The sequence below is a fragment of the Castor canadensis genome, chromosome 10 (assembly GCF_047511655.1).
Source record: "Castor canadensis chromosome 10, mCasCan1.hap1v2, whole genome shotgun sequence".
In the NCBI taxonomy this organism is placed as follows: domain Eukaryota; kingdom Metazoa; phylum Chordata; class Mammalia; order Rodentia; family Castoridae; genus Castor; species Castor canadensis.
In genome coordinates, this window is record NC_133395.1 from 133,122,443 (window position 1) to 133,146,143 (window position 23,701).

At 32.7% G+C, this 23,701-nt stretch overlaps 1 protein-coding gene across 3 annotated transcripts in view; it reads left to right on the forward strand.

The window, feature by feature from the left end:
* Positions 1-2,679: 2,679 nt before the first annotated feature.
* Positions 2,680-23,701, forward strand: part of Cntn6 (contactin 6) — a 276,069-nt gene continuing 255,047 nt past the window's right edge. The window contains exons 1-2 of one of the 3 annotated variants that reach the window (XM_074044265.1): positions 2,680-3,300; positions 9,598-9,643. The gene's annotated coding sequence lies outside the window, so the exon portion shown is untranslated. Of the gene's footprint in view, positions 3,310-9,597; positions 9,644-23,701 lie in introns of all 3 variants that reach the window. The other 2 variants (XM_020187691.2, XM_020187689.2) reach the window with 2 other exon arrangements.

Genomic DNA, 23,701 nt, shown 5'->3' on the forward strand with positions numbered 1-23,701 from the left:
CAAAAACTTTTGACATTGTCACTGTTCTCAATTTTAGTCCTTCTAATAATGGGTATCTAGAGGTATCATGTGGTTATAGTTTCCATGTTCCTGTTTGATAATGATGGTGAACAGTTTTTTATGTTAAATGTCTTTCACATACTTTGGTGAAATGTCTGCTCATACTTTTTGTTCATTTAATTTTTTATTTTATTTTCAATTAGCATACATTAATATTTTGTTTATTTTTAACTGGTTGCTCAACTTCTTGTTGCTGACTTGGAAAAATTACTTAATGATGTATTTCAGATGATATATCACTTTTTTATTGAATCTAATATTTCTCTCTTATTTTTGTTCATGCTTTTGTATCAGGTGCATATGAGTGTTTGCATAGCTCCAAAGTGTCTTAGATTTTTCTTCTAGAGGGTTTAACTTGTCATCTCTGTCAAGTTAATTATTGCAGGTATGGTATGACTTAAATGTTAACTTTTTTCAAGTTAATGTCCATCAGTTTGAGCAATTTCTTGAATTATGAAACTTTTATCATTGAATTACCTTTACAACTTTGTCTAAGCTCAATTGAGCAAATATGAGTGGACCTAGTTTTTGGAAACTCATTTATGTCCTATTGACTTTTCTTGCCATTACCTTGCTGCTTTGATTACTTCAGGTGCGTAGTAAGTTGTAAAATCAGAGGATATGTTCTCCAACTTTGCTCTTTATCATTTCAGTTTTACTTTTAATTATTTTAATTTGCATACACATGTTTGTATCACTTGACAAATGCTGAGTTTTTGACTAGAGATGTGAAATCCAAAGACTTATTGGGAGATAATTAGCTCTTAAAAATACTGAGTTTTCTGATTCATGATTAAGGTGTATTTCTTCAGTTATTTAGGCTTTCTTTGATTTTTCCCAACAATTCTTTGTAGCTTTTAGTGTGAAAACCTTATTTTAGACACTTTTTGTTCACTAATATATAAAGATTAACAAAGTGAGAAGATGCCAGCAAAAGGATCTGAGAAGCAGCAGCCAGTGAAATAGAAGGAAAATAGGAAGCTAAGTCAAGGCTGTGCTGAAAGGATAAGTAGTGACAAATGTGCCACTCATTACTGTTACATGCAATAAAATGAGAAACAAGAGTTGACCACTGGATTTTTAAAAGTGCTATTTAGTGTTGACTATGACAAGAGCTACTTATGTGACACAGTGAGGACCAAAGATCAGTCAGACAGGATTCAAGAAAGGGTGAGAAAGGATAAATTGGAAACAATGAATTTAGACAGTTTTTTCATGGTGTTTTATTTCAAGAAACACAGGAATGCCATAATAGCTGGAGGGAAATAAGCGTCACAAAGGTTGTTGATTTCGAAGAGAGGCAAAATACTAGCAAATCTCTATGGTGTTCCATTCCAGAAGACAGGGAGCGCTGATGATTCTGAAGAGAGACAGGTGAGTGGCTTGAGTAGTCCCTGGCGTATTTAAGAGTGGAGAGTACAAATTGAGGGCTTGGCCAGAGAGGGAGCATGGTTTACCCTGAGTAGCAATACTAAAGATGGAGGCTACAGGCAGGGCTGGTATGTGACTAGATGTAGTGATGGAGATTAATGGAAGCTTTTTCTGCTTCTTACTTCTTTTTGGTAAGATCAGAAGCAATACCATCAGGTGTTCTTGAATATGAGACAATGTTGAGGGTTTCATTAAAGGGGTCTCCTTTAAATTGAGTGAATTTCTCTTCATGGAACAACCCACTATAATTGTTTTTTCTCATAATTCCACAGTAATACCCATGCCAGTACTTTTATAAATGGAAATCTTTTTTATATCTAAGGAGTGAGAGAAAACTTTAAGCTAAAATTTAGTCAGTTAAAACAAATATCATCCCTATGAAATGGTTTATCCAATTTGCTTAACCATCAATTGGAGGGAAGAAAAATATCACTTGTTTGTTTACGTGGTGCTAGGAAGCATTGCTTTTTCTCTGCAGCCTCTAATGATGTTGGTTAGTTCTTATGACGATGACATGTGAAAATGACATTGTTACAGAAGAATAAAATCTATAGAAACCCATTCAATGAAGTCATAAAATGAAGTGACAGAAACCTTTTTACTCACCAGATAAAAGCAAACTAAAGCTAAAAGATATCTTTTGACTTAGATTTGTGGATTTAATTTTCCCAGTATGCATTTACTATAGGATGCTAAGATTATAATCTCTTTTTATTATAATTTGAAGTCCAAGCTGTTAACCTGTGCTCATGTTGTAGCATGTTTGTCTGTGTCAATTTCTCTGTGTGCATGCATGTACTTTCAATGTTGCTTAGCTTTTGTTTTCCAAGCAGTTAGTCTCTTCAAAAACCAACGACAAAACACAAATGTATTAAAAAGTTTAGTCAGGGGGCTCTGTGTGAAACACAAAGACTGTTTTTTTTTTTTTTAATTTTAAAACAGAGCTGTTATACAAACACATACACATTTGTTCTCCACCTCTAGAGATGATAAATGTGACTTGTGAGAGCAATTATACTAGTTTGGACTTATTCGAGTCTACTTTATGTGCTTTCATGTCTTTAAGAAACCTCATGCACATATTTAAAAATACAATTTGGAAAGGTTTTAGTTATAGAGCATACGATCCTTTGATTTTATTTTCCCTTTCTCTTCACTCTAACTAGTAGTAGGATCTCCTGGCATGCTTCAGAAAGCTTACGCTTGAATACAGTCTAAATCAGTGCAGACCCTTGACCGGCTTAATCTATGCTTGCAAATGACAATGCAGTGAAACCAGAGGAAGAAAAAAAATTACTTCCATTCCTGTTGGAAATCTAATAAGTAGTTAGTCTGACCCAGTTTTCAATAAGAGAGATTTTCTGATGACCCGACAGAAGTGACTATCTCTAGTCAAAGAAAGAGGAGGGTGAATTTAATCTTTCATGCCACTGGAATGGCAGCTGCTTTCAGCTCTCTCTGATTCTGTGAGGATGATGAAGATAGAGCTGGCTTTCAGTGTGGGGAGAATTTTCCTTTTGAATATTCCAAACGGGAGCTTTGCACATGTGCCTCAAGAACTAATTGTCTACTTTCCGTCAGGAATGCAGCAGGAGAGGAGCGTATTTCATGCTTAAGACCAGAGAGGAGCCACACAATACTCAGTGGATAAAAGGCTTGCAGTCCCAGCTGGGAAAAAGAGTCCCATTATCTCCCAGCTGCATAGACATTCCATACGGCTTGGTTCTGCCTGAAGGCACAGCATGCCTGGCTGAGGGTCTGAAACAGAGTTCTGCAGAAAAATTATAAAGATCCCGAGACATTTCCCTGGTAAGATCTGTAAGTACAAAATTGCGCTGTCTGCTGCAATGAGAATATTGCTGGGCAAGCTGCAGCTTTTCTTCCTTTCAGTCTCTTTGTATTAGCATAACAGGTAAAAGCTGGGGCTGGGGTGGGGGGGGAGTGACTGCTTTATTGATGCCGTGTTTCTATGATGCTGATACTTAAAATGCATTTATTCCTTGTGAGAGAAAAAAACGTATTAAATCTGTATTTGGGGGGAGGTTAGGATCAAACCAGGCAAAGAGAGACTACAGGTATATTTTTCAGTGTTGCCCTGGTCATTGCTGCAGTAAAACTAATGGGCAAGAAGGGATGACAGTGCTAATTCTGGTACTTTCAAGTGGCTACATGCCCTTCCTCTAATGGCAGATGGGAAGATGTGACTGCTATTTTTTTTTTTTTTGGCTCAAAGTGTTGAGGGGTGGGGTTTGTAATGTCCACGGATGATTTAAAGGGATGGTTAATAAAAGTTTTCTGAGGGAGGTCTTTGGTAAAGGGCAAAACGCAAGACTGGAGGTCAAGTGGGCTCACCACATTGTGTCTGGCTTTTTGGTTTTACCCTGCTTCCAGATAGTAGCCTCTAGAGTCTCCTTTGGCACTTACACTAGTTAAGCTTGTCAGTATGAGGTTCCTGTAATACTTTATGAAAAGTTTCAGAAGTTGATGGCTTGGGAACAAAACTTTGAAGAGTTCTGAGATTAACCATGTATATATAACACATTATGTTAATGTGTTACTGTAACATTGGGGTTTGGGGGGGGAATTAAAATTCTTCGTTTTTGTTTCTCCAAATGAAAACTACTTATGTTTAAATAATCGGCATCCTGCCTATGTCCTCTGAGAAACATTCACAGAATGAACAAATAGAAGTTATACTGAGAAAAAATAGAGAGAACAGTAGAATTACACAGAATCAATTTGGAAAATGAGGTATTCCTAATGTTATTCTACAGTGACAATGTTTTACAAAGATATCTATAGAAGAAGAAGCCATATGTGGAATATTGAATTGCTTGTTCTAAGCAATTTTCATTTATGTGATGGATTTGTTTATCATCTTTTAAAATCATTGTGTTGAAGGTTTCATCAATTTTTGTGCACTGTATTTTAGAAGAAAAGAAGATAAAAAGCACATCGCTACTGTCCTTCCTCCCTCATGCATGTGTAAATATACACATTTTCATAAAGCAAACATATGCTCCCAAAAATACTGGCACAATTTGTATAGCAAACAGAGACACAGAGTCATTTCATCTTTGATGCCTCAGTGATTTTTTTTAGCAATAATCATGGCTTTGCAGTCTAAAGATTTCAAAATCAGAAACTTTTATATAAGGCTTTATATGAGGTTATATAAATGCATAACTTATCACATCTTAGCAAAAAAGCCCATCATTTAGAAACAACTGCAGTGCATTACTTCCTTCAAACACTGCTAGTGAAGAATCACAATATTTCTTTAGAATATCCATGTAACTTTCCTTAATGAAAGCCAATTCTCTTGGTCACTGAGAAAATGAGCTCTCTCTCTCTCACACACACACAAAATCAATTATGTTGTAGAAACAATATAATGTATAATCAGTTGATTATATTCTCTGTTTTGTTGATAAATGAAAATACTCAGCAGTATAAAAGCAAACTTCTACCTTTTTCATTTTTATAGGAGGAAGGATGTGAAATAGTGTTTTATTTATTTAGTTACATTATATTAATGTTTATATTAATATATTCAATGCTGTTGCATAAGATATACTCTTAAAAATTAACTCAAAGCTAAACATAAAAGTTCAATAAAGAAACCCCATCACCCATAAATAACAATCAAGAGATCTGGAAACTATCCCCATGCTAAGTTTAAATAAAAAGATGAAATGGAGGAGATAGAGAGAGGGAAGAAGGAAGGGAGAGAGAGAAAAAAAACAGAGAGAGGAGAGAGAGAGAGGAGAAAAGTGGCAGAAAGAAAGAGATGTACTTTTGTAAGAATGATTTCTTATAATACATTTTTATTTTTATTTTTTTAAGAATAGGAGTATTTAGCAGGGCACTGCTGGCTCACACCTATAATCCTAGTGGTTGGAAGGCAGTCCCTGGTCAAATACTCTGGAGACCCTATCTTGAAAAAACCCATCACAAAGTAGAGCAGGTGGAGAGGCTCAGGAGTGCCTGACCAACAAGGGAAGAAGACTGAGTTCAAATAGTGTTTAGATAGTATGGTAGCATGACCAATGATTGACATTTTTTAATGAGAAGTGTCTTGCCCTATTTTTTAATAAAAGGTTGTATTTAGTTTAGATTTCATGTAAACTAAAAACATGAAATTGAAACAAAATTGAAGAAATTGCTAAATTTCAGATACATTTTTCTTTCCAAAATAATATTAGTTCAATAAAAATTACCTTATAGTTGAGAAAAAAAACTATGAAAATATTAAGAGTTTGGTATCATTTTAAGAAGCAAGTTTGAATATTAAGCAATTCCTTATAAATGCTTTTTGTGATGGTAAAATAAATTACCATATATACTTTATGGAATTCAACATTACCCATACCCCCCAAATTCAAATTTTATTATCTACTGAGATTTATAGTGTATGCATTCCAGTTTAATTCCCCTGGTCTTAATTTAGATTCATTTCAAATTTGAAAGAAACCATCCCTTGCTAACCAATGTTTACTCACCAATTCCCCATTATTTCTTCGGTTGTTGAATTATATGATTAGATGAGTAGAACATCTCTATTAAAGAGTAGTCATAGGTTCTATGTTATCTGTATGGCTGAACATTTCTTTCTTTTACATTATACATGGACGACAAAATTCTTTTTAGAATCAAACTTATTCCTCCTTTTAGAGATGTATGAATATTTGAGGCTAGCAGAGTGGATCAAGTGGTAGAATGCCTATCTACCACCCATGAAGCATGAAGCCCTGAGTTCAAACCCCAGTACTGCCCCCCAAAAGTGTATTTTTACATCATGCTGGGATCCTTTTTCATATTAAGAGGTGTGCAGAATTTTTAGTGATGTAAGAAATTTCCATCCTTGAACATAACTTGATTTTTTCTGATAAAAGCCTACATGATTCTTTGCTTTCTTTTTTTTTGTCAAAATGTATACTAGAGGTTTTCAGTCTTCATCAATATTTTCTTGATATTTATCTAATTGATTTAAGATTGTTTTATTTGGCATATTTTGTTGTAATTTTTTTTTCATTTTGGCTGCCTGCCCCATTAGGGTGCATGAAAATTGTTGGACTCTTTCTCAAGATCGCCAATTGTAGGCGTGTTTGACCTCATTTTCTCGTCTTCTTCCTCTGTCCTATTGTCTAAATTGATTGTCACTTTTACACTTTTGCAGTTCATTGTGTTTTATTTTCTGAAACTGATCTACCTATCTCTAACATTGATTCTCAAGTAGTAATATTATGATGTTGATTCTAATGTAAATTTCACTTCTGTAATGGTTTTATTTTCATCTATAATTTTTATTCTCTTTCCTTATCTACTGATATTGTCTTTTAGCTAACTGAATTCCTGTTTTAAAACATATACAGAGAGAGTATGTTTTAAAGATATTAAGACTATGTCAGAGTATTTAAGCACTTTTGCAAAACTAGATATCCTTCTTAAGATTTATGTATTTCACCTACAGTTTTCTTTATCTTTTTTTATACCTGTCATTTTCTTTTGCTTTCAGAATGTATGCATGATAGGTAAGCAGAACACAGAGGATTTTTAGGATATTGAACATATTCTGTATGATACTATAATAGTAAATATATTCCATGATACATTTGTCAAAACCTATAGAATGTACAACACCAGGAGTTATCCCTAATGTAGATGATGGACTTTGGGTGATAATAACATATCAAAATAGGTTAATGAAGTTAAACAATTTAACATGGTTCAGGAGAGGCCATGCATGTGTCAGGGCAGGAGACACATGGAAACTATTTTTTTTTTTTGGCCTAATTTGGATGTGAACCTAAAACTATTCCAAAAAGTAAAAAATGGCAAGATGAGGGAAAAAAATTGTTTCCAAATAGTTTTTTAAATTTTACTTATTTTCTTGAAATGAGATTAATGATTTATGGAAAGTATAGCAAAGTTAGTTGTTTTTGATAGAGACATTAAAGTATTTATAGCTTTAATCCAAATTTATTACCCAAAATGTCTAAATGCTAGATGGTCATGTTGATAATTTGAGGGTACTTATTCTCTTGGTTGCCACTTGCACGAATAAAGGATTTATAGTGAAGTCATTAAGGCCTGGTCATCTGTGTTGTGACTGTGTAGATATACCTTCTTTTCTTTCAATATCCTCTCCAGCCATCTATCTCCTCAGCCAGCTGGTTTTCAAATGGTCTGTACCCTCTTAAAATTAAAAGAAAGAGAAAGAATTTGCTAGGTTTTATCAAATGCTCACCAAAGTTCCATGATTTTTAGCATTTGGAAGCAGTGGGAATTTGCTTCAAGTTTTGTGTTTTGGGGTTGTGTCTGTGAACATTGTCTTTGAGGTCAGAGAATTTTCCTTTGTTTTTATATTGCATCCCTACTACCACCACCACTACCTTTCTCTTTTTGTTTTTCTATAGAATAAGAGATAATTAGAAATTTATTCATCAAATGAGTTTTAAGTTGAAATCTTTTTTATTGTTTTGTGGGCTGAGGGTACATTGTAGCATTTACAAAAGTTTTCTTTAAATGAAAAATCTCTTCAGAAAATTATTGTTGCCCTTATTCAAACTGACAAAAGCTGTTCTAGTTAAAATTGAATATATATTCACTATAGATGTATTCTTGAGAATTAAAGATTTGTGCCAGATCAGGTACTTATCTATAATCCCAGCACTCAGGAGGCTGGAGATGGATGGAGCATTGAAAGTTCAAGGCCAGTTGGGGCTACATAGTGAGAATGTCAGAAAGAAAGGAAAGAAAGAAATTAAGGAAAGGAAGGAAGAAAGGGAAAGAAGGAAGGAAGGAAGAAGGGGAGGGAGGGAAAGCAAGGGAAGGAGGGTAGGAAGGAAAGAAAGGGAAGAAAGGAAGTAGGGAAAGGAAGGGAAGGGTAGGAAAAAGATTTACTATGGTCAAGGCATATCACAGTCCAAGTGATGGAAAAAACAGGTCCCTTATTTGTGCTTTCTAACTGTACCTCCTATTAGTCTGTATTAATAATGTGTTTGGTTACTTTACTGTCTTACAATAAATCCTAAGGTAATTTACAAGTGAATTTGTATCATTGTAACATGAATAAAAATTCACCTACTTAAATACTTTTGTAAGTAAATTGAGTATAAAACTTGTACATAATGGGTTTCCCATTGAATCAATGTTGATAAATGAATGAAATTAGCTAACTATTGAGGTCCTTAAATGGAACAAACATTGCCTTATTGGTAAAACAAATTCATTCTCCAAATATGAAGAAAGTTTGAGCAAGAACAAGATTCCAGAGCCAGGCTTGGCTGAACTCAAGTGCCTTCCTTTTCTTTATCTAGCATAGAATAGATATGCTATGCCTCAGTTTCCCCATCCACTAATGGAGATAATATCTGTATGACTTCATAGTGATTATTAAGAGGATTAAATGTGTTAATATGTTCAAATATTTTTGAAGAAAACCCGGAAATTATTAAGCACTCTATGTGTTCACTGTTTAATTATTGTTATATTATTATTACTACTACTACAGTATTTCTGTGAGCTTTGGGATCAATTGAGTGAAAATAATATAAAACAATTAAAAGAATAAAAATTGTAATCACCATCTAATCAGTTGGATGGGGCATTTAGTAGACAATTAGATTTGGAATATAAATCATTATTAGAAATGAAAACAGAGCTTAGGGAACATTGTGAAACGATTTAGAGATGCTTGTCTTTGGATCTGTAGTTTAAAAATAGAATTGGTATTTCTGTATACAAGAAGCAATTGGGCCTGATCAAGAAAGAGGGTTTATTTAATTTTCTGATTATAAAAGCAATGCACTGAAAAGTATAAACGAAAAGAAGCTATAATTTCTTTTGCCAGAGAAAACCATTGTAACATGTTTGTGCAATTATTTCCTATTATTTGTTTTATCTATTTTTTAAAAAAAATATGTATATCTCAAAGTAATGTATGCATATGGAAGCAATGAAATTAGAAATTATAATAAAAGTACTAGATTAAGACATAGATATCTTTCTACCCATTTCCAGTCACACTTCCTAGACATGTTTCAGTCGTTTTTCTTAAACTATATTTTCCTTGCAAATAACATATTTTCCCTTTTTTCGCAGAATCTAGAAATTTAAGAATCATGTCTGCTGACTCCATCTTTTAAAGGTGGGAAGTGTTTTATATTTTTACTAGATTCACATTTCCATAACACAGTTTTGTTTTTTACATACAGTTTTAAGTTTTAAGCAGTAATGAATATCTTTGTGTATACTTTTTGTTGGACTAGGCAATTTTAAGTATCTATGTCCATCTCAAATTTTGATAATTACCAATTCCCAACACTCAGAATTACAAAATTTTATATTCTATTAGATGTTTAATATGTTCTTTATTCATAAACAAAGTAAATACTAATAATAAGGGACTACATTACAACTTTCTGTATGTAGTCTATTCTTCTTTCTTTCTTGCCATGAATTGTATTTACATAGTTTCTAAAATGACTAAAATATACCTATCTTCTTCACAAGCAAAATGATTACTTGCTTAAGTATTTCCAAGAACTTTACTTCCAGGTTCCATATTTCTGCCATTTATTTTTAATTTGCCTCAATCTTATTTTCCCACTTACATAATTTATTTGTCTTTCACTCTGCTATAGTCAAAGAATTTCTCTGTATTATTCTTGCTTTCATGTTCACCCATATTTGTATTTCTGAAGTTTTTAAAAATATATTCCTTTGAGCTTCTACAGTCCCTTAAATCTGTTTTTCTTCAATTCTGAAAACTTCTTAACTATAGAGTAACTCAGTTTTACATCATTTCAACCTTGTTATTTTCTCCTTCAGGAATATTCATTCACTTTACAGGCTTCTTCTATCCTTCTGTCTTTTATTTCTTTTCCATTTTTTACTATCTTCCTTTTTTGACATTTGAGTCTAATTTCCTCTAATTTGTATTTTACAGTTTTAGCTTTCTTTTAAAGAATATTTTTAATCTCCTTAAGTGTTTTTGACAGCATTTAAATATCCTTACATTATTTTGTATATACCTAAGAGTATCTTGTCCATCCTTCAGCTCATCAACACATGGCACAAGTTTATTTTTGAGCTGGTTTTAGTTGTTGTACCATTTTCAGGTTTTAGGGACAAATCCCTTCATTATTTGTATCTGGTGGATATTACTAATTGTGGTCATTCCTCCTTGTGTGTATGATTTTCCTCTATGACAAATTCAACTTCAGCAGATATCTTCTATGGAAGTCCAGATTTGAGTACATGTCCCTATAGTATTGCCTTACTTTTTGTTTTTAGAGTAGCATAACAATTTCCCTCTGATCTGGAATACTTTCTGTGTAAATTTTTTGTTCTCAAATTATCTTACCATAAAAGCAGAATGAATTTGGACTGCATAAGCAATTTTGGCTCTATTGTGATGTTTTACTCGTCTCTGGGGGCTCTTCTCTCCAGATTCCTTTAAGCACTTGTATAATCCAAGGTTCTTTCTTTCTTGGGTTATTCTAGCTTTACCACTTCCTCACCAGTCTGCATTTTCTCTTCATTTTGGGCCTATGAGCATTTTCTGTATACCTTTTAAAGGTCTTGTTATGTAGCATTTGTATGTGTGTATGTAGTGGATGATATCCTTCTGCCTTGTTTGTACAATTCCTGATATATTCACTATGTTTCTTCATTGATTAGAGCTTTGCCTATCTACTTTTCTTCTCCAAGAAGTCATCAAATGTTGTGGCTTACTGGGATTGTAGTTTTTGTTCTGCATATTATGTCATATCTTTCTTTTGGTGAGATTTCTGTTGGTTGAATGGTGCTTTGGAGGTGAAGGCTATTGCCCATTCTGAAATCTTGAACCAGAAGTTTATTTAGACTTTTTAAAGAAAGTTGTTTCTAAGACAGGACTGTAAAATAGGTACAGGGTGTGGGAGGGTATAGCAGGAAGGGGAATGGTGAATGAAGGTGATTAAGATAAGCATATATGGTTAATGGACTTCATATACTTATACAAAATAGAACAAAAAAGCCTGTTGCAATTGCTTTAAATGGGTTGGGAAGGGGGTTGAGGGGAGAGACAATGGAGTGATCTGACCAATGTAAAATATAAGCCTAATCAGAATTGTCACTATGAATTCCCCCCATATAACAAATATATCATAATAAAATTTTTTATAAAAAATTGTTTCTAAAATAGAAGGTGATTATATTTTCTTAATTTTAAAGTAATTCACTAGATCAACATATTCAGTAATCATTTTGGAAATACTGCCCTTTGAGCATAATTTATAAAAATGGTTAAAGCCCATTGTATTCATTTTTCCATTGGTTCTACAAACATTACTATAATATTTTAAAGATCCTGATTCAATTTTGTTGAGATACTGAGATAATATATTAGAAAATATTGAAGAATTTAGTTTAGAAGCTGGACAATAGACATTATTAGTTTTGATATTCTTTGGCAGTGGCAGCTGTATTAATTCCTTCAATTTAATAATATGCAAATTCTAAAATTGCACAGGCAATTACACAAAAACTGTTAGCACAGCAATTTATGACACCACATTCCACACCAAGGTCAAACATACCATTCTTTCTTTAGGTAACTTCTACTGAATAAAATTGAGAATACTAGATGAAGTTTTTAAAAAAGCTTGTTCTTGTCCTTTAGGTTTTTCTCACATTTGTTATGTCTGAAGGAGCTGTATGACGAGGTCAGAATGGAGGTTCCTCAGGATCTTTGTAAACATCAGGAAGAGAGTACATGTTAGATTAGAGCCCTTAGCCAAATGACATCATTGTCATCTTGGCATTTGTCAGAACTGTCCAATAAGCAAAAAGGAATAAAGGAAGGGGAAGATCAGGAATCAAATTTGCTTCTAAGTTTTACTTTTTATTCTATTACTCAGTGTTTGACATCTTTTCACTGTGTTTCACTATGTTTGTGTGTGTATGTTTATAAAATATAATATTGTTATAAATCTGTATTATCTTATTTTCATTTAAGTGAACATATTCAGGCAGTTTCGAATATCTTTAAATACTCTAAAATTGAAGTTATCATCCACCAGAAGGGTGCTCCATAGTTTACTGAAGCCAATAACCTATCATCATATATTTAGCTTTTTAACTCTTTATGAATAATGCTATATGTTGAGTATCCTGTACCTGAATCTTTTATGTATGTTTGGTTATTTCATAAAAACAATTGCTTAAGAGTACAAATTCCATGTCAAATGATATCAGTGAAGAACTCAGTGTGTATTACTAAATTGTCCTAATACTACCAACTCACAAGTATTTAGTAGAGATATTGAATTAGTGAAAAATTTCTATCTACTATGACTCAGAATAGGTTGAAGCATTTGAGTAAAATGTAAACACATTACTGAAGAAAGGGAAAGCATCTGGGCACCAGTGACTCACACCTACAATCCTAGCTAATTAGGAGGCTGAGCTCAGGAGGATTGTGGTTTGAGGCCAGCCTAGGAAATCCCCATCTCCAAAATAACCAGAAAAAAATGGACTGGAGGGGTGATTCAAGTGATAGAGCACCTGCTTTGCAAGTATGAAGCCCTGATTTCAAACTCTAGTCCCACCAAAAAAAAAAGGGGGGTTAGGAGAGAGAAAGTGTAACTCTCTATATTTTCAGACACATGAATGCTCATTGACCACATACTTATAAATTCTAAATGGTGTTGATTTTAAATGCTGTGTAATTTGATCAGAAAAACATAAAAATAAGTCATATTTCCATTTTACTCTAGGTCACCTTTTCCCCCCTATAAAAACAGAGTTAATATCTGAGGTATTTGAACCATTTTCATCTGCTTTCCATGGTCTAGCCAGCCGTGTCCTTCGTCTGCTATTTGTTTAGTATTTCACATTTTTTTCTCAAGAATAAGAAAATGTGTGAGATGAATATATGAGAATACTCCTCTATTCTCATAATTTTCGTGTCTCAAACTTTTCAAAATGTTTATAATTAATTTATCTTACAGAATTTTAATTTTGAGCTTTTATAAAATGTAGAGTAACTATCTTAACCTTTATTTCAAATGTATACAGTGGAGCCAGTAATACCTGACCTCGCTTCCACAAACACAGATGGCTACATGAAAACTGAATTAGTTAATATTTATAAATATATTTTATAAGTGATATATAATTATTGTTCTTAGTCTTATTAAAGTTAATTCATTTTTAAGACAGTGTCTATTAGGTCATGAAAAGTTGAAAGATTGGGACCATAATTCTTTATCTTTTTATCTCGAGTACACAGCACAGTATTTGGCATATGTTAGTTACTCAATAAATGTTCGCTTAATGAATTAGATTTTAAATATACTAGAAAAACATAAATTTAGATACATTTGTGTTCATTCCAACTATGCTATTACAGTGTCATCTAAATCTAATGGTAAAAAAAAAGCGCAGGTTAAAATGATAATTAATGTTAATCTTAAATTTATGTAGCTGCCCTTGGCAACTTCTGTAATCTACTCTATAATGAAGCAATCAGGAAATTTAAGTATTTATTATATCACTATAAATTGTATTTCAGAACTATTTTTATGCATGATATATCTGTGGGTTTTCTAGGAATTTAGTATAGTATTAAAATTCAAGAGTGAATATGGGTAATGTGGTATAGGTATGTAAACATCTGTGGATTAAAAAGCAATTCATATATTACAAAGAGATAAATGTATGCAAAATGTGTACTGTTTTCCTCTTCAGATACTCCAAAGAATGTGAGCTACATATCTTGTTTCTCTAAATGCTAGGAACAAGAAATAACTTATTTTTGCTTTAACTTGCATGTAAGTTATTATAAAACATTATGTTAGTATATGATGCCATTTTAATTTGGAAAAAAATGATATGAAGTGTTTGACCTTGACAAACAAGGTTTTAGGAACAATTTTTTGTTTTTTAAACCTAACTATATTTACAGTTTGTTTAGTAAAAAATAAATGAAATCCATCAAATAAGAATGTTCTACTTCTAGCTCAGAATAATGACTTTTATGTACAGTTAATACTTCTGTGTTAGATTTGTGTTAGTAAATAATATTACCTGAAATAATCAACTACATAAGGAAGACAGATTTATTTTGGCACATGACCTCAGTCCAGGGTTGGTTGGCCTTTTGGCTTTTGGGCCCATGCTAAGGCAACAGATCATGAACAGGAAGAAGTAGAGGAGGAAATTGCCCACCTCGTGTCAATTGGGAAGCAAAGAGAAAGAAGAGAAGGGTCCCTTCAAGGACTCTTTTGTAACTTCCTTCTTAAGAGTTTCTATCATCTCCCAGTAACATCATGGGGTGAGACCAAGCCTTAAACACATGAACCTTTAAATGACTCTTACCCAAAACATAGCAGCTACATTTCCTGCAGTAGAAAACTATATCTGTATTTCAGAAGTTTGGGTCAACAAAGATTTCTCTGTATGTACCTCTCAGGCAATTATTCTCCTTGAGAAGCCTCAGATTTTCAATTCCATCTGCAAATTTGCTTCCATAATTTTATTGAAAAGAATTCTAGAAACTTGCACTGGCATTAAACACTTCTACCCATGGGTAATGCATATCACTTGAATTCACATTTCATTGGCTACAGAAAGTCTCTGAAGGGGCTGAAGAAATGAAATGTCTTATTTATTGAGAAAGAAGAGAACGAGAAATACTGGTAAAAGGTAACATCATCTACCACATAAAATTTGCTAGCAAGAAATAGATGACTTGACCTTTTGCTCACTAACAAATCCATCTCAGTTTTGTTAAGCAATTTCACTCAATAACTCGGGTAGCTCAAGAGCATTTTTCTCTCTTTGTATATGTTAAAGATTGAATCAATTTTTGTAGTGTTTGCTAAGTGGCCATCTCTCTCATTGCATTTTAATTTATTGATTGATGAATTCATTCAATAACTATGTATCTGGATCATCTATCCACCGTGTCCTATACTCTGTTTGAGGTGTTAAAACTTAGAGAAATATGCTCTGTCTTCAGGAATCTTAAAACATTTTGAGGAAACATATTTGAGTTAAATTACTGCAAAAAAAATTTATCTACGTACCCCAAAGAATAGCTACCTGGTATGATAAGAAGATAAAATAATCAAGTAAGGAAAGTCAGTAAATGCTTCCATGGGGAAGTAATGAATAGTTACAGTCAAGTTCAATGTAAGGAGATGAATGTTCACAGAAAATGAAGAAGATACGAGTGGAGGAGGCATGGGAGGTATAATTGACTGAAAAAGCAAAGAATGAAGTCCAGGTGGATCAGTTTCAGTTCCAGAGGAGGCTAAAGAAGTATTAAAACCTGACCGAGACATTTCATAGCTCATGTTAAACCTTCAAATTTTGACTTAAGGAAATGGAGGTGCTATTAAAAACATTTTTGAAACCAAGGTAACACAGTCAGATGAAACAATCACACTGTCTACCATGTGGAGACATTCACCTTATTGAAATATTTGCCATGGAGCAAATGTGGAGATCATAGAAAACTTGGATAGGCAGGAATGGAATGACCATCTATCTGGGTCATTTGACAAGAAGGCAGACATGTTTTGAATTTTACAAATTCTGAGTATTTTTCTTTATTCCACACATCAACTTTTTTTCTGTGCAATCAATTTAAATAGGTTAAAGAAAATTTAAAAAATTTATTTTTAAAGTACAGGTAGAAAGTGGAAAGTTTGGAAAATATATAAAACAATGATTTAGAAAAATATAACAATAATACTAAATGATATAGTCTTCTAAAAATTACTCCTGAATATTTCCCTGAATCATTGTATTTTAAGGATAACAAGAGTTCTACCATTTCTATTCTGAACTAAAACTTTATAAAAATGTATAGGCTTGAAAGTTCCTTATTGGGGTAGATAATCCTCCACTAACTGGACTGCCAGTCCTTTCCTCAAAAAGTTCTACTACTTCCTTTTCTTAACTTTTATCTGTCCCTATGATTTGTTTTGATAAATAGAAATGGTAGAAGTGAAACTATGTCAGTTACTGAACTCTTTAAAAGTCAGGCAGCTTTTGCTTTCAATGTCTTGGAAACCAGACATCATAGTGAAAAGAGAGAGCTAGAAAGCCCCTGGAGGATGAGACACCATGAAAAGACAGAGGGCATGTGGAGAGATACATCCTCTCCAGTCTAGACTCTGCACCAGGCATTTAAGGGAGGCTTTCATGAATACTTTCTTCTACTTCTGAAATAAGTGATCCATGTGAACCCACAGAATTTTGAGAAATAATGAACTGTAGTTGCTTTAACTTCTAGTTGTGGAGAGATTTGTTATAGAGCATTAAGTAAATGAAAGACATCTTTATGTTTCCTATTTTGCTTAAAGCTTACCTCTAATTTATTTATGCTTATTAAAAATATTTCAAGACTCACATGGCACAAACCAGTCTTTGAAAGTTGTGTTTGTTTAATTTGGGGCTCAAAAGTCTATGAAATTATAAAGAACTAAATCAAAGAAGGAAAATAAAGAAATAGTTAATTCCTGTTAGATTAATATTCCTTTATGTTTATGATATGTGAATACATATATGAGTAAATATGTATGGATATATATATATATATATATATATATATATATATATATATATGTATGAAGAGTTACTTGGGCCAACATGTAAGACTTATGTGCTGATTTTGGCCTTCAAGAGGATAAAATGAAGAGTAAAGCAGGTTTACAGATACCCATATACTTAGAGTCAAGAATATAAATGACTTCCTTTCATTCTTGAAAGCCTTTATAAATTTCTTAAGTGATATTTTTTAGTATACTGTAGACTTGAGTGTTATTTTTATATCAGGATAAATATTGTGGTTAGAAATCTATTCAATGAACATCCTCTTTTACTTCATCTTCTATTTTGAGCTAATGGTTAGCCAGAACAGTTTAAAGATAAAAATGTAACCAAAGATTTGTGTGTGTGTGTTTGTGTATGGCATAACATTATTGTTACAATGCATGTTATCAAATAGGTTTTTGTTCTATGGTGTAATTATTTTGTTTTGTTGACATATATACTCTGGTAAATAATTATAACAGCTATAAAAATTTGAGTTTCCTCAAATGACATAATTTCATTTTTCTTTATGGCTCAATAATGCTCCATTGTGTGCATATACATTTTTGTAATCCACTCATATGAATAGAACTATGCTAAACATGAGTGTGCAAGTGTCTACATTGAATCCTGACTTATATTCCTTCAGATATATGACCAGGAACTTATAGATTTATTTTTAGCTTTTTAAGGAACTTCCATACAGCTTTGCACAGCAGTTGCACTAATTTATTACTTTTTCCGTGCATCCTCACTAACATATGTTGTTTGTGTTCTTCCTGAGATCCATTTTGATTGGAGTGAGGTGAAATCTTCATATCTTTTTTGATTTGCATTTCATTTATGACTAGAATGTTGAGCATTTCTTCAAGCATTTACTGGCCATTTCAACTTTTTCCTTTGAGGATTTTCTATTTAGTTCATTTGTTTATTTATTCAGGAAGTGCTGATTCTTTGGGAGTGTAGTTTTTTGAATTTCTGTAAATTCTGGTTGTTAATCCTTTGACAGATACATAGCTGGCGATGATTTTCTCCAGTTCTGTGGGCAGTCTTTTCAGTGTAGTAGCTGTTTTCTTTGCTGTACAGAAGCCTCTTCATTTTCTGCAGTCCCATTTGTCAATCCTAACATTTTCTGAGGTATTGGAGTTCTTTTCAGGATGTTGTAGCACAGTATATTCATGACTGAAATATTATGTTGAAACCCCTTTGCATATACACTTGAAAAATGAAAGACTGGAATGAAAAACAGGTGTTGGGGGTTGGAAACTAGTAGGAAGGGGAAGGATGAATGGAGAGGATGAAGGAGGGGGAATAGGATCGATGTACTGTATGATCTTGTATGAAAATACATAAGTGAACTTGTTGAGATGATTAAGGAGGGACAAGAGGGGTGAGGGAGAATGTTGGAAGAGATGAATCTAACCAAAGTTCACTGTAAACACATATGGAAATATGACAATGAAACCCCTTTGTATAACAATAATATACTAAAAATATTTAAATGTTGAGTTTGTTGGGTGCTATGGTTGTAACACTCAGGGTTCTATGGAGAACAAATAGTGCCATATATATGGAGAAATATTAAGATAACTTGGCCCACATGAAGTACAGAGTCTGCTGTCTCCACATTGGAGATCCTGACTTGGGTGTATATTTACTCTGATTCTAAGGTTTGAGAACCAGAGGAAACAATAGCATAAATCCCATTCTAAGTGCATGAGATATTCCAGATCAAGCATTCAGGAAGGAAGGAAATGAATTCTTCCTTCCTCTTATTTTGTTCTATCCAGACTTTCAATAAACAAGATGATGCTCAAGCACATTTGGGAGGGCAGTCTACTTTATTGACTCCAACAGTTCAAATGCTATTCTCATCTTTGAAGCACCCTCAAAGACACATCCAAAATACTGTTTAATCTTGGCACCCAATAATCCAGTGCAGCAAATAAATAAAATTAACTGCCACAATAATATTAGTAGATAAACTCAACTGTGTTAATAAATAGAGACTTTTTTTTCACACAAAAGTCAGTAGAAAAGACCAGGTGATATGGTTTTTCATTATAAATTATTGAGTTCCCCATTTCTATAAAAGTTCTACTGCTTGTTTGAATACTAAATTTTAAATTAATGCAACTTTATATTATTTATATGACTGAATATTTACTCATAGAAAATTCAAGAGCATTCATTTAAAATTGCCTTTCTTGTAGATGTCATAGATTCTGCTGTTTTTATTATTTTTTTCATAACTAAGGGCAAAACAAACCTTTCTTGCTTAAAATTAGATTGCTTGTTAAATGTGCCATTAATCATATTTTAGACTCAAAATGAAATGGCCCAGTATTTAAAGTCTTCATGGGTAATAAAAGCTGAGCAGGTTGTTAATATTTAACCATACTGCAGATGTGTTAAGTAATTCCTGAAGATGCTGCTGCTTTTTGTTCCTTTACCTTCAGGATTATACTGGTTGTTAATGTGTACAAATAGCATGATTTTAGAGTTGTGATCCCAATGACAGACAAGTATCTATCAGAGATGTGGTCCAACCAAATAAGAATAACATGAAATAGATATGCACTTAATTGAATAATAAAGAGTTTACTGAAAGAATTTAAATGCCTTCTAGATTAGCAGTTTCCAAATCATTCACCCAAAGTTATTTAGGAGTATAACCAGGATCCCCTAAGATCTGAAGAGCTTAGACATGGAGCATCCAGTTGTTATAATAAACATAATTAATGTTCACTGTATCTATATGTGCAGAAATTACCTGAGACATGAATAGTTCAGCATCTATATTCTGTTTTCAAATTTTTGTTCAATAAAAATGTTTAACTTAGTTGAGGTAGTAATGCTCTTAGAGGATAAATATCTTTTCACCTTGAGTAATCATAGAATAAGATATAGAGTTAATAGCCTAAAATGAAATACCATTGAGTTAAGTTTAAGATTAGGTTTATACTAATTCAGACCACTTCTGAATGTTTGGTGTAAACAGTGCTGTGGTATTTAGGATGAGAAAGGATTTTGTTTTTTTTTTTTTTCCTTTTTTTTTTTTTTTCCGGTGCTGGGGACCGAACTCAGGGCCTTACACTTGCCAGGCAAGCGCTCTTCCACTGAGCTAAATCTCCAACCCCAAGTGCTGTGGTATTTAGGACTTGGAGAAGCCACTGTGTTTAGACTTATGTTTGAACTTTTAATTTTATAAGTAAATGACAGATTTTAGACTTACAGGTGTAATTTTAAAAGTATATGTAAATTTACTAATTTTTAAAGAAGTTTTAACATTTTTAAAGGAATGTAACATTTTCTTTAAGTACTTGAAAGGATTTTCCTTGGTTGAGTCCTAATTTTGATTGGGCAAACTGTTAAAACATTTATGATAGCAGAATGTTTCAATTTTATAAATGCAATGAGAAATTAAAAGAAATTGTAAAGTCGCTTGTTGATGGGCCTGATTGCTTAAGTAGTTTAGTCTGTTCAACTGAAACTAAATATTATTTGTAGCTAAAGTTAAGGAATTTTTCCTTGTTTTAATAGACTTATAAAAAGAGTATGAAACATATATATTAACCTAATCTTTTAAGGGGAAACAGCAGTTACACTGGAAGCTTAATAAGATGGATATTAATATTTGATCCCCAATGAGCTCTGAACCCCTGAGTACAGGGAAAACACAGGCTTGCCCAGAACAATGGAGAACAAATTCCAACTCTGATTTTCACATTGTCTTGTGTATGTGTGTGTGTGTGTGTGTGTGTGTGTGTGTGTGTGTGTGTGGTTATGGAGTTTGAACTCAGGGCTTTGCCTCCAGCCCTCAGATTCCAATTTTCATAGACAAATCCCATGACTGTGATTTCTTTGTTTATTGTCAAGAGAAACAATTTCTCCTTTTGTAAATGCATGCAAAATTTTGGAGTAAAATAATGTAATACTCTCTCACTCATTTTTAATTGTTAAATTTCTTATTTAAAACCCACTAAAGCCAAAAAGAAAATGAATTGTATGAAATATTTTTTAAAATATCAAAATAATATAAATAAGATATTGCTAACCATTGTTTTCTATTTCCAGTTTACAAAAGAAGTTAATCTTTGTGATAATCATATTTAACTCTACACAGAGCCAATAGCTCTTCTGCTGTCATTGACTTTTCTAAAGGGTAAAGTTATTTTGAGTCTATATTCACACATTTTTTTATATAGAACCCATAATAATTCCTGTACAGCATTGATTTCCTCTGAACATATTTGAAAGTAGCTAGTTACATTTATTGAAAGGATACTTTTAATTCTATTTTTAAATCAATTTTAGTGATAGTCTTCTGATATCCATATAATAGACCACAAAGAGACTCATATTTTAATTTATATATACATGCATGGATTTTTTGTAACTATATTAGCTTTATGATGAAGGAACTATTAAATTTTAATGTCTCTCCCTTACTTTGTCTTATTGTTATTATAATTTTTAAATGTCAAATATTTTTACACATTTTTCCATATATGGGTTTTTATAGCTGAGTGTTAGGTGTTGGGTCAATTTTCACCTGCCTGTAGATGGTGTTGTAAAATTGTTATCTGATATTAGGTCACTAATTTATCAGTGCTTGTGTTACATTTGTTGATTACACATGTCCAAGTGTGTCAGACCTATGTTCTCTTCAGGATAAATGCTTTATGCTTTCCACATCTGATATTCATATCAGACACATTAAAAAAAAACAATGAAACAGATCTGATGAAAAAAAGAAAAATCATTTTAAGTAATAATGTCAGTAAAACAGAATTGCTTTTTTGATTTAGGATATGTAAATATTCACTCTTATTAAAAGATTGGTTTTAAAATATATTCAACTCTACTAAACAACAGAAGAACCTGTGTTTTCCCTCTATTTTTTCATTGAATAAACTATATAAAACAGATATACTATCATGGAGAAAGTAGGCACTTTCCCTATCACTGTCAAAAAGGAAAAATTGCTTCTTGATTTAGGATCCCATAAACTCTTCATATGAGTGTAAGTGCTGGAGGAAATCAATACTGTCTACCATTCCTTGGATTATAGAATATGCACATATTCCAACCTGTGAATGTTTTTAAAATAGTATCTGTCCAGCAGGCAATTTTAGGAAAATTAATTAATTTTATAGATGAATCCTGGAGATAGGTGAAATCTCTTAAAATAAGTCCATTAAGATTTTCTTAAAATGCATCAGCTCTGAGAATTTCACTATATCTTCAAGAAAAGGCGATGAATGAGTTTCAAAGTGCTATTAGGATTGGGATGCAGATGAAGCTAGATTTGGGAATGTTGTGCAATTTAAGCTCTCCCAGTTCTGACCCAAACCTACATGACATTTCATGAGCTCTGCTGTATCCTTTGAGGTTGTGAAATCTGGGAATCTTAGTTTAGTGACAGAATTAGCCTTATCGTTTTGGTTCATCAGAAGGGGTGGTGCAGAATACAAGTTCTATAGTCAGGCACACCTGGATGTAACAAAGTTAGTGCAGTACCTGAATTACAGAAATTTCTTAGTGAATTTCAGTACAGTATCGTTAAAATTTCTGTAAATAAGGAAATATTGTAGATGGTTTTGAGGAGGTGTCAGAACCCTGAAAACATGTTTTAACCAATATGGTATTTCACTGGTGTCTATTACATGTGTATGGCATGGAGTTCAAGTTAGTACTAGTAGCAAAAAGAACAGCTACCATTTTATATATTTCCAAGAACCTTCTTAAGAATTTTATATAGACTAACAAATTTAATTCTTATAAAACCCTAAGTGATGTACTATTTAAGACATATTTTACAAATGAATAAAATGAGAACCAGAGAAGTAAAGTGCTCAAAGTCAAAAATAGAAATTAGTTTGTAAAGTCAGAAATTAGTCAGTCATTTGCCAAAACAATGTGTAATACCACAATACTTTCCATACCCAAATTGATCACTAAGGAATTGTGGGATGCATCAGTGGACAGAGGCTTGACACTAAATATCCTACATATATATTTTAAATATCCCCTATATTGTGTGAACATAGTTCTGAACTAAGCTACTTAATATATAGGACTGTTAAGTTGTCACTTGTGCCTTGGGATGTCACTGGAAAAATTACTGAAACTCTAAAGTCACAATAATCAAAAAAAATTGGAAAGCTTTGAACTTTATTGTTCTGTCTCTCTGGGGAGAATCTTTTTGAAATTTAAGAATCAGTTCATTATGGAGATCATCATGTTAAGTGAAATAATCCATATTCAGAAAGATACATGTTTTTTCTCATATGTGGAAATATATATATGAATATAAATTTGGGGGTGTTTGGGAAGGGCAGGTGAGAGGGGGAAAGGGTGACCAGTGCTTTAATAATATTGAAGTACATTATGTTTATGTAGGAAGCTGGCATAATGAAACCTATTAAAACTGTTTTAAAAGAGAAGTGAGGAAGGATGGAAGATAGAAAGAATAGAGGTGTTAATCTGATCAGAGTACAGTACATCCGTGTATGGAAATACCATGTCAAACCCCCATTGTACAGTTGGTATAGGCTAAGAGAAAAGAAGCAGTACATCATACTTTATTGAACACTTGTAACTTCTCAGATGTTGA